Raw genomic sequence first — 11,740 nt, 5'->3', positions numbered from 1 at the left:
GTAGACCCGCCCCCCGGGCGGGCGGCGGGCCACCCCCCCGCCACAGGAACCCCGCTCCCCCCGCCTCCCCCCAGCACTCCTCCAGGGGGGCTTAAAAATTGAAACAGTTCTAATTAGGGGGTCTGAGGGGGACCGAGGCTGGCTCCTGCTGGGATATGACACACCTCATTACGTCGCTACCGCCTTGCCAGAAGACCCCCTGCTGTACCTTGGCTATAGAGCCAGGGCACTCAGAAAGGATGCAAATTAGCCAGCTTTTCCCCTTCGTCTTCCTTTCACACCCCATTCCCCAAATCACTTTCTGCCTCCCTTCCCCATCAGGACACCAGGCTGTGAATTCTTCTTGGCTCTTCCAATTACATTCAAGAAATAAATGGGGAATGGAGAGAGTCAACAGACAAAAAAGATGGGGATAATACCGTGGCAGAGGGATGAGAGTGAAAGACCGAAGAGGGAGGAAGGAGTGATCCATCATGGGGGGACACACTGCACAGTACCTCCGGAGGGAACACGCTATCTGCTCTCCAGATAATGAGCAAGGGATAAACTTTGGCAGTCTCAGACACAGAGAGGTCTGGGTAAGATAACAGATCCTAACCTAACCTAACATCCCTTCCCCATCAGGACACCAGGCTGTGAATTCTTCTTGGCTCTTCCAATTACATTCAAGAAATAAATGGGGAATGGAGAGAGTCAACAGACAAAAAAGATGGGGATAATACCGTGGCAGAGGGATGAGAGTGAAAGACCGAAGAGGGAGGAAGGAGTGATCCATCATGGGGGGACACACTGCACAGTACCTCCGGAGGGAACACGCTATCTGCTCTCCAGATAATGAGCAAGGGATAAACTTTGGCAGTCTCAGACACAGAGAGGTCTGGGTAAGATAACAGATCCTTGATTGCCTAACCACTCTGAGAGAAACCCATTCAGAAGAGGCCTTCCGTGCATGAAGTTCAGACAGACAACCAGGATCTTGGGTGGAAGAGATCGGAGAAGACAGATGAGGAGGCTTCCCAGCTCAGTTAATAGCCACCCTCCCGCAGAACCGGATAAACGTCCGCTCCAGCATGCCCAGGTGGACCTGGCGGCAGACACGTGTGACACATCAGCCTGGTCCCACTCCCTGCTCCACCCAAAAGCCATGGTGGAAGGCAAGGCATGGTTGGTCCATTCTGCCTCTCTTTCTAGGAGGCTTTATAAGGCTGATGATTGACTGAGTGTGGTTGTAGGGAGCTGTAAACCTTGGCAATAGACCCAAGATATTTCCCTAAGAATATGTCCAGCCAGGTCAAAGGCAGATGAACCACCTCTCTACTACCAACCACAGGACATTTTGAAGCCAGACTGAGGAGTGATGGGTTCACCCTCAGCTAACAGGTACCCCAGGTACCAGCAGAACCTATGAGACCTTCACAGTACCTTGCAGGCTGTGTGTGAGATGGTCTCTGAGAAGAATGAGCTCTGATGCCTCCATACTTAGGAAGGCTACCAGAGAAGGAAATAAGATATCTTTCTGCTTCTGCTCAGATTGGTCAAAAGGAAAATTGAAGGAACAGGCATAGCCATGGAACACCACTGAAGTGAAAGATCTTTTCACCATGGGAAAGATCCCCAACCAGGGGAAAAGGTTAACCTGGAACCTAAATTAGGGTTTCAGAAACATAGCTGTGTCCTTCTCTTATCAGTTTATTAAAGCCATCTTAATCTTCTTGAGTGTTCCTGAAGAACATTACCATAATCCTTTAATCCCACCTCTCCCTGGAGTGCCTGTAATGAGGAGATGGGCACACGGCTTAGCTGAATGGGGACAGCCAAGCAGGAGAGGCCACACTGCAGCCGAGGCACAGAAAGATGGGCAGAGCTTAGTACACAGGCAGGGTCAACTGCCTGCTCATTGGGACTCTGTCCCTGGCACCACCTCCACGGATGTGTGTGTCAGGTGAGGGGTGCTGGCCAGCGCTGGCCACATGAGTCACAAGTGTGACAGAGATCTGTGCAGCAAGACAGGCTAAGAGCAAGTGTTCAATCTGGCTGTGACCCTCTTCTGGTTAGGCCAAGCAAGACAGCAAGAAAACCCAAAACACACCCCAGCCTGAGTCTATCTGTGTGGCATGATGGACCACAGGAACTCATCCCCGTGCTGGCCCAACACAGGTCACCAAGGTGGAGGCCACTTCCCTTAATTTCTTGTCTTGCACAATGTCCCTAGCTGAGAGATGTGGTATGGGAAGGGCACAAGATCTGGTTTCCCTTGTACTGGAGACATCAACTGGCAGGTGAGCATGTCTCTGTAGCAACCATAAACCTCACTAACTGGTATGTCCACCCTCTGCATCAAGCTAGTAGTTGTATTCTGGAGAACTCTACCCTTCACACACAGTCCAGTTGAGGAGATGGACCCTTGGGCAGGTCAGCTTTGCTGTGGGAATCAGCTCTGATCCCATGAACACATTTCCATCACATAAGTGACACTGGATCTACAGCACGCTCCCTGTGATGCTCATCCCAGGAGCAAGCTCTGCTGGTGGCCTCTCCACCTTGAGTTTACCAAGGGATAAAAGCACCACAGAGAAACGCTTGCTCGTTTAACCCCAGTAGCCCATGAAAGCAGCCGTTCCCAAAGAACTGCCATTCCACCAGGGACCCAGCAGCACTGAACTAAGTGACCTGGCTTTTCTCCCTGCAGCTCACCTGGGGAAATATCTGTGTCCTCTGAGCCCTGCAATGAGACGATGCCTGGCCAAGCTTCTCCATCCACCCAGGTCAGCCTTGCCACCAGCACCAGACTTACTGCTGGGACGCTGGCAAGACCCCACCATCCTCAAGCTCTCCAGACACTTATTAAGATGTAAAACACAGCACTTTTGCCAAGCCTCCCATCCTTTTTCCCCTCCCCGTTCCCTCATTTCTTTCAAGTGCTTCGGCACTTAGTGAACTCCCCTCGGCAGGCTCATGCTGTTTGAGGGATTCCTAAATCACGGGCCTATTACTAATTATTATTATTTTGCAGCAGCAATCAGGGACGTGGGGCTCATTAACAAGTTAGCACCTCTGGTTTCCCTGGAAACCTGCAGCTGCCAGGCAACGGCTGCGTCTCCGACCCGAGGCAATGCTACCGCAGCGCCTTGGGCTCACTCCCGAAAAGATGCCTGGGTCCTGCATGGGCTGATGAACCCAGCTTAACAAACGGGATGGGGTTAGGAAACTCCAGGACATGTCCCCCTGCTCTACCCCACCTGCTGTGAACTGCAGCCCCTCTACTGAGCCCCTCCTGCCACTCACAGCATCATGAACAGCGTAGCGGCTTCTCCCTCACAGCGAGAGATGCAGGCTTTCTCCAAGGGCGAGGAATTTGGAGCACTAATCATCCCCTGGGGTGGCAGTGGGACAAAGCTGTCAGGTGCCTGCAGTAGCCACTTTGGAGGTGATGTAACCGCTGATGATTTCTTAGCAGCTACTCGAGGTCCCTTTAAAAGGCAGCACAAAAGATTTCTGTCTGACGATGGAAAAATTGAGTGGGTTTTTTTTTTTAATTTTGCTTCTTAAAATGAGGCTGGGAAACACCACTAACCACATCCACTAACCCAGATGCAAAGTCTGTTTGTCCACCTTTCCCCGGTGGATCTCAAAGATGGGGAGGAACAACATCTCCCGAGCCCCAGCAGTATGCAGATGCAGGTAAGATGGCAATGTGGTCTGCTGCCCTGCTCTGACCTCCCTGAAGCCCACGGGGGTTTTCCCAAGGCAGAGGACTCCCTTTCAGCCTCATCCGTGCTGATTTCACATCCCCATCTCTGCTCCCTGTGCACCACAGGCATCCTTTGCCCGGGACGAGAGCCCCTGCACACCCGCTCCACGCAGCAAGGGCTTTGGGCAGGGGCAGCCTCCCCTCCTTCCCACATCCCATCAGCACCAGGCAGCCACCGCACCTTTGCCAGGGTTTCAGGCCCAGCTGCTTGCTGATCTTGTGATTTTTATTTTTTTTCCCCTCCTCCTTTCTGTGCCGCAGTCTCCTTTCAGCTCCTGTAGGCTGGAAGCAGCATGGTGGGGAGCCCTGCAGGGAGCTGCACATGCCTAAACAGCACCCGCTCTCCTCCCCGTGCTCCCCATTTCCCCTCTGCACCTGCAGCCCTCAGTCCCAAAGGTGTTTTCCACCGGAGGACGTGGCTGAAGGACCAGGATGTCCTTCAGCAAAGTGCCAGATGGTGCATTCACACTGGTTGAGGGACACGGTGTGGAGGCACGCAGCAGCCCTGGTGTGGGGGTGGTCAGCCTTGGCTACGTGGCTGGTGGCATGGGGCAGCTCAGGGGCTGGTCATGCTCGAGCCACAGACAGGCACAGAGGGATTAAAGGAAAGGAGTCAAGTCGTACCCAGCTGCAAGGGGGTCTCTCCCATGCACCCCTCATCCCAACAAGGCAGACTGGCTCTTCTGGTTGCTCTTTAGCCAAGTGAAGAGGTCCCTCATCCCCTCCCACCACTTGATGTTGTGCCAGCAGCTTTGGATGGACTATGACTGCAAACACAACCACCTCCTAGCCAGCTTCCACTAAAGCGACCTAGGTGCATTTAAGGATTTGCAAAGCGGCCATTCCCAGAAATATTTCTGACTGCAGCCATGGTGGTCAGTCTGGAGATTGGTCAGGAAAAGCCAGCAGGGACAGCAAGGAAAGGAATTTAGCTGGAGTCTAGATGATGAGGCCAGTATCTCCTCCTCTTAGACTTGTGCTTTTAACATGATTTATATGGTTTTCCCCTTTAGTATAAACAAAAGCTTTCATTTTAAAGCCTACAAAAGCCAAGACCAAAGGTTATCCATGACCAGCCAGACATTTAATCGCTGCCTTTGCCCATGCTGAGGATGGAGCTCCCAAGCACACTGCTTTCTAATACCAAAGCTATCCCATTTCCATCCTCACCCTGCCAAGCTGAGAGCTGGCCAGGCTCTCATCTCAGAGCTGAAAGCACCTTCTGCTTTTATCAGCTTGGCATACATCACAGAGGACATGTCACACTGGAGAAGGGAAATCTAGTCCTACTGATGCTACCCACTGCCTGATATCCCCATCATTTGCTGCATGACCCCACAGGGCCAGCAGGCTTATCTTGGGGATCTCCAGCAGCTTGTTTGTCTTTTAGCAACAAGAGAAGACAGAGGCAGCCCAGAAAGGTATGCAGTTAGATACTTCAGCAGGGCTGGTCCAGCTCTCTCTCCTAGGGCACCAAACACCATAAATACTTGCTGGGTGCATCTGCAGTCTCCTGGAGAAAGGGGCTCCAGGACCCATGTACTATTTTCCCACAAAACCTACATGCTAAGTGAAAGAAACACAGGATTAAGCTGTGTTTTTTCAAGGCTGCAGATAAATACACCAGCATTTCACTTCTTAAGGACAATCCCAAGTGACATGAGTTTGTCCATCTCAGCAGAGCACCAGGGACAGTCATGGATGAGGCCAAGGCTGGTGAAGCAAGCACCTAGCAAACACAGGGCAGTCTGCTGGCACTTGCCCAGAGCAGTGTCATTAGTCCCCCATATTTAAATGACAAATAGGACCCCTGGCCTCACTGAAGAACAACATATCACTGCCTCCTGGCAGGTTTTGCAGTTTCTGGTGATAATAAGTGCAAACTGAGGTGCAGGTGCAGATCCCAGCACAGGTCTCCCAGTCAGTAGAGGCCAATGTCCACAGTTACGCCACCCTATGTGTGCTGAAACTCTGGCCCTCCTTAGGAGACCCATAATTCAACTCAAATGCAAGGGGCTATGCTGCTTTTCTACGGGATGAGACATCCCTCAGGGCAGTAACAGGCTTTGCAAGGCTTTTCTCACCTGGTTCAAGGCTTGCTAAGTTTCCTATATGCACACAATAGCTAAATTGCTCGCAGGTTTGGGCTGAATTAGCACTTGTCAGCTCAGGCTCTACCTCCGATGGCAGCCAGGAGGAGAAGGCAATTCTGGGTTTCGAGGGGTTACCTTTATCTAGAAAAAACACACAAGACAGGCAAAGGTGATGTTCCTGCCCCACTCTCTCCTTTTCCCTTGGGGGCTGTAATTCATTACCAGGTGGTTTTGTTCAGTTAATCTGAGGTGATACAGGGGTCAAACAAAATGTTTTGCAGGTCTTCCTCCATCCCCACTACTCCAGACAAGCACGTGCCCATTGATCATGCTGAGCTACGGCTTGGTGGTCAGATGCCATAGGTCTTCGTGTATGAAATCCTACAGCCTTGCCTCTTCACCAAGATTGGGTATTGCATCCTTTTGTAACACCAGCCTTCACTATTAACCTGTATCAACACCGCTATTGTAGGTGGTAAACTAGATGAACTCATTCACTGGGGGAAACAAGCAGCAAAATTCTCCTCACCAACGCCAGGCAGACACTAAAGCATGACATATATATTTATATTTTTAACCCCAGTTTAAAAATACCCCAGAGATACATCATGACATCTACCCAGAGCTTCAACATCCACCAACTCGTTTCCACGCCAGCAGGTCTCACTCATCCCTGCCTCTGCATCATGCAACAGAAAGCACGGTTGATCACTCCAAGCTTTGCCCCTTCAGGGCTGCCGGTTGACCCCTCAGCTAAGTACAACCAGTTTGGTCCTCCTCACCTTCCTGCCTGTCCTGCTAGACTCCAACAGAACTCACACTTAACTTTATGAGTTACTGCTGAATGAACCTTGCTCAGGTGCCAGACAAAGAGGCAGCCAAGCTCAAAGCAGAAGGGATTGCGAGGATGACACAGAATTACAGGCATCAGCATTCAGAAAGCAAGCGGAGAACACGCCGATCTATTTTTAATGGTACAATGCAAGTGCTTTACAAAAGGATGTGTCTGGGGAGATTCTGCCCAGTCAGAGATTTGTATTCGGGTTTTTTGCAGCAGTCAACCTCACTCAGTGCGCGGGAAGCATTTTGTCCCTTCACCACCCCATAGAATAATTCAGACAGCCCCGGCTCAGTTTTGGCCGGAGGTTTGTCCCTCTGGGTCACCTTCTGCCCTGCTGTGTCCTTCTGACTTTCCACGGGAAGAGGTGAACCTGCGGTAAGCAATAAGGTGGAAAGGAGAGCTCCTGGTTTGCTTGGCTTCTGGGTCTCAGACCCGTCGAGCTTGCAAGGCTGCCAGAGACATCTCCACAAGGTGCACGGGCAGCAGCAAAGCGGTTAAGGCAGTTTTTCACAGGCTAGCTCCCCAGTCAGCAGTGCTGGCACCCTCTCTGCACCAGCCCTCTACTCAACAGCCTCAAGTGCCAAGCGAGGCTCAGGCTGTGCCCATCCGCTCCCCACGCAGGGCTGCCGGCCAAGGCAGATGAAGATGGCATGAATAACTCCACTCATGCTATGGCTCAAGGAGGACCAGGCTGCCATGGAAAGCTTGGAAATGAGGGTCGTTAGAGGACAAGAAAAAACAATCGGATGCTGTAGATGCTTCTTGGTTGCTTCTTTTCAACAGCCCCAGAGACCGATGGACCTTCTTTGTTTGGAGAAAAGATTGCCTGGCATTATGAAGGAGGGGCTGGATTTCAATGGGAGATGTGTGATTTAAGCAGAGGCAGGTTTAACGTGTGGGAAGGGCTTGACTTGCTTGACAAAAAACCCCCCCTGCAATCACCTAATAAACGGATGAAATCTCTACCAGTGCTTCTGCTGCATCAGCTGAATTACCATGTGCTAGCTTTAGACAGCAGCGCTCCTCAAAGAACTAAATCCCTTATTAAAAAGAAGAAAAAAGGGGAGATGAAAAGCCGTGGATGCGGGCACACCGCGCACCTATGTGGCGGATGAGTAACGTGGGTAGGCAGGGACGAACCGGAAAGACGCACTGCATCATTACAGGGCTGGAGGACATGTGCTGCGGAGGGGAGGATGCCAGGGTCATGCTGTCATTGGAATCTCCATACAGGATCAAAGCAGTGGTCCACCTCATTTCATGTCCCCTCACCATCACTGCCTAATAGCAGGTATTTTGCAAAAGCCTGGGAGAAGCAGGATGGTGGGTATTTATGGAATAGTCATGGAATAATTTAGGTTGAAAGGGACCTCAGGAGTTCATCTCATCCAACCCCTCTCTCCCTTAAAGGAGAACTAACATCAACATCAGAACGCGTTGGCTTCTCCTTCTGGTCACCAAATTGCTCCCAGTCATCAGTAGGCTCAGAAATTATGCTCCCCACAACTCAGCATGCAGAAATGCCACATGGAGAGCCTCTTTTGTGAACTGCTAGAGAACCCTGAAGGGCTCTGGAGGAATTCCTCAAGAACATAAGGTCTCTGCCCCAAGAGATGTGAGAGAATGGTTTAATCAAGGTGCTACGAAAGGCAGACAAGTCACGCATGCACACATTGTGGTGGGCAAACAGGAACAGAATGGCTTTCCAGGCACAGCAAACAACATGGAAAAAGGCATAAGAGGAGTGGGAAGAAACGAGAGAATCAAGGAAGGATTTTCAGCCCAGACAGGTTGCTGGGATGCTCTTAATTTAAGCCAGTGCAAAATGCATCACTTATTTCACCTTCATGCAACACAGTCCCTGAAATTCTGTGGTGTTATTGCCCCCTGTCTGCACTGGAAGACTCTCCAGTTTACAGTGAGCACCTCTGGGTTGTCCTCTTGACCCCAGCATGTGCTACCACTTCACCTATCTTCTGAAATACGGATCCTTTCAAGGCATCATGCAAACCAGCACTACCTGTCACGTTTGGAAACTGGAGGTACAGAGCAGCAAAAAAACCCCACAGAAGCTCTGGGTAAGCACAGGAAGAAGCCCCCTGCACCCCAGCCAAGATTACCTTGTTCATCTGGGTCTATAAAACCCCAGAGGAAGAGAGAAACAGCAGAGATGGAGCAAACCATCCTACAGGAGCCATGGCAATCTGCAGCATATGCTGGGCAGCGGTCTGTGCTGGCCATGGCTTTCCAACAGGGCCCTCCCTTAATCTTACTCTCCTTGCTTGAAGCAGAGATGGTTGAGAGCCAAAGGAGCCTCTTGGACAGCATTGACCCAAAGGCTTTGGGTAGAAAATCTACAAACAGCTCTTGGAAGAACAAGAGACAAGAGCTTGTTTTCCTTTCCATGAACTTATGCTAAAGAGGAGAAGGGGTGATCAAGGCACCTGCCATGGCCAAAGCTGGGTATGTCCCAGCACGGTCTCAGCTGCTGGTTCTACTTCTGGCAGATCATCTCTCCCATCGGGATGTGACACATCCACATGCACGGTCTCTCCCTCCATCAGAGGAGCAAGGAAAGCCATCAGGCCACCACCAGGGTGTAATACACCACCCGCTGTCCCCACAGGAACCTGCACTGCCACTAATCACAATGCAAGCTCTGCCTGGCTTTGAGGGCAGCCCTTGATACCATTAGTGCAGAGCATCTTGGCACAGTCACTTTTTACTTCCCTCACATTCCCCTGGCTGTGTTACAGCCCTGCACACAAAGTACACCCAGGTCTCCTGAGCAAGCCTGAGAAAATCTTGAGCGGAGAAGCTCATTTAGCTTCTTATCTGATAAATGCTCCCCAGACCACTCACCTACCCTCCCCAAGCCTGCCCATAATTAAGTCAGGTGTCTCCTTCCCAGTCGGCATCAGATGGGACAGGTGTATCTTCAGAGAAGAAATGTAAAGCTTGAAAAACAGGTTTTAAAACCCAGAGGGCACAGGGACGCACGTTTAAGCTTTCCCCACAGGATGCTGGCATTGTCACTCCGGCTGCAGGAGTTTCTCTGCATAGCAGCAAGAAAAAGAGAGGGGGGAGACCCAGCGGCTGCGCTTGGAGAACTAGGAGCTCCCGGGTGTTTCTGCAGCCACCTCTCCCTTAACACTGCCATTAAACCCACGGTGGAGAGCAAAAAGGTCTACAAGCTCTGGAGTGCAACCTCCTAGCTGTCCTACCAGACAGAGAGGAGTCAGCATCCACAAGGTCCTTCTCTTTATCACCTTCTTCCCTACAAGATTCAGTTTACCGGAGCTGTTTCGGTATGACGACAGTGTCCTTCAAGCCCGCACCATAAATCAAGGCTGCCAAGCACTGGAGCACCTCCTTTTCCTCCTTCCATCCCTGATAGTGTTAACATGCTCTGCACCTGCCTGCGCCCAGGGCTTTGGGAGCCGAGCTGCGCACTGGAGAAACTAACCTCTGATCCCTAAGAACAGCCTCACTTAAAGGCAACGAAGCAAATCCAAAGAGGAGAAGGACCTATAACACACTCCCTATCCCTTATGTAGATTAAAGCAGCTGGGGAAGGGATGGCTTGGGGATTGGCTCATATTCACACCAAGAGAAGCAATTTCAGAAATGCAGAACCATAATGGGTTTCCAGCCTTTGGGGAGGTCTTTTTGGGGGAATATGGCTGCAGGGGGAGAAGCTAGTTTTCTCTCACCTCCCAAGATCCAGTTTGGGAATATGGGACAGACACCACTGCAAAGTCCTACCCAGCCCTCAGGGGTGTTCTGGTAGAAATGGTGGTGTTGCATTTAATTTTAGGTGAATTCAAGCTCTCCAAAGACAGGCACCCTAGTGGCTTTCTCAGCAAGGTGCCCAGTACCCAGCAAAAACACGCTACGCAGACAAACACAGTGCAGTATTTGCAAGAACAATCTCCATGCAGAGCCCCCATTGAACACTCCTAAGGACTCTGGACATTTTGCTCAGCTCTCCCAAACCTAGCTGAGGCTAGATTTTTAACAGCAGTGCCAGATCCACGTTATCCTTCCCTGCTCCCTACCTTGCGTCAAGGCAGAGACAACTGAAAGCCATGGGGGGCAAATCTGTTGGGTTAAAAGCCTTTTGGTGTGAGATGCTGCCATCTAAGCTCAGACGCTCTCCAGTCCAAGGTTTGTGCTGATCAAGTGTGTTGCCGATGGGCTGAGGGCAGGAATTTCTGCCTACTCCATCGCAAAGAGGCATTTGGGCATCCTTCTGCTGTTCATGCACCCAACTGTGCTCTCTGGTCCTCGCCATTCCAACAGTCCTATACATCCAGGCTCTGCCAGCATGGCTGTGCCAGGCAAAATCGGGGACAAGGCACCTGCAAAGCCCTTGCAGACATTTTAAAATCCCAAATACCTCCAGCTATGGCCAGGAGGATTTTCTCTGTGCTGCAGCTTATTTCGTTTGGGGAACCGTTAACAAGCAAAACCAAAGCAAGGGCAGGAACCCCCAGCCAGACCCCAAAACCCCAACAAACCTCTTCCGCAGAGAGTCCTCCCGGCACAGATGCCCTCCAACAGCGCGAGCAAACCCCATCTGACAGAGGTAAGGCCAAACCCAGAAGCGCCAACTCCCGTGCATCCAGCCCTTCTGAAAACAAAGCTCTCCGCAGCCGCATTTGGGCGCGCAGGCAGCCGTGCCCCCAGCCCCTCTCCTCAGCGCAGGAGGAGACATCAGACAATGCACACAAACGTTAACGACCACTCCACGGGCAAGCTGCTTTCAAGGTTAATATGGCCCCTGGACTACCCAGGTGCAATCCTCAGCGCTACCTGTTCAGGGCATCTCGGGCATCCCGACCGCCTCCTGGGAGGGTTCTGCCTTTATACCCCAAATTAGAGGGAGATCGGAACCTCTGGCAACTATTCCCAATGCGTTTGTCATCGCTGGCTGCTTGGGATGGGGACGGTCCCTTCCACACATGCTCATGCAGCGCCCACCAGGGAGCTGCTGGTAACCACTGCAATATGAAGGAGAAACGCATCCGTGCCCAGAAAAATCCAAATATCCTT

The 11,740-nt window shown here is 51.4% G+C and overlaps 1 protein-coding gene across 2 annotated transcripts in view; it reads right to left on the bottom strand.

Annotated features, from left to right (window-relative positions):
• DUSP8 (dual specificity phosphatase 8) overlaps positions 1–11,330 on the bottom strand; it is a 42,020-nt gene extending 30,690 nt beyond the window's left edge. The window contains exon 1 of one of the 2 annotated variants that reach the window (XM_014960016.1): positions 11,206–11,330. The gene's annotated coding sequence lies outside the window, so the exon portion shown is untranslated. Of the gene's footprint in view, positions 1–3,285; positions 3,385–11,205 lie in introns of those variants that run through there. The other variant, XM_014960017.1, reaches the window with a different exon arrangement.
• Between the last annotated feature and the right edge of the window lie 410 nt (positions 11,331–11,740).

Source organism: Calidris pugnax, unplaced genomic scaffold, assembly GCF_001431845.1.
Source record: "Calidris pugnax isolate Ruff unplaced genomic scaffold, ASM143184v1 scaffold435, whole genome shotgun sequence".
In the NCBI taxonomy this organism is placed as follows: domain Eukaryota; kingdom Metazoa; phylum Chordata; class Aves; order Charadriiformes; family Scolopacidae; genus Calidris; species Calidris pugnax.
The sequence above is the reverse complement of the archived record's forward strand: the minus strand, read 5'-3'. Positions and strand labels throughout refer to the sequence as shown.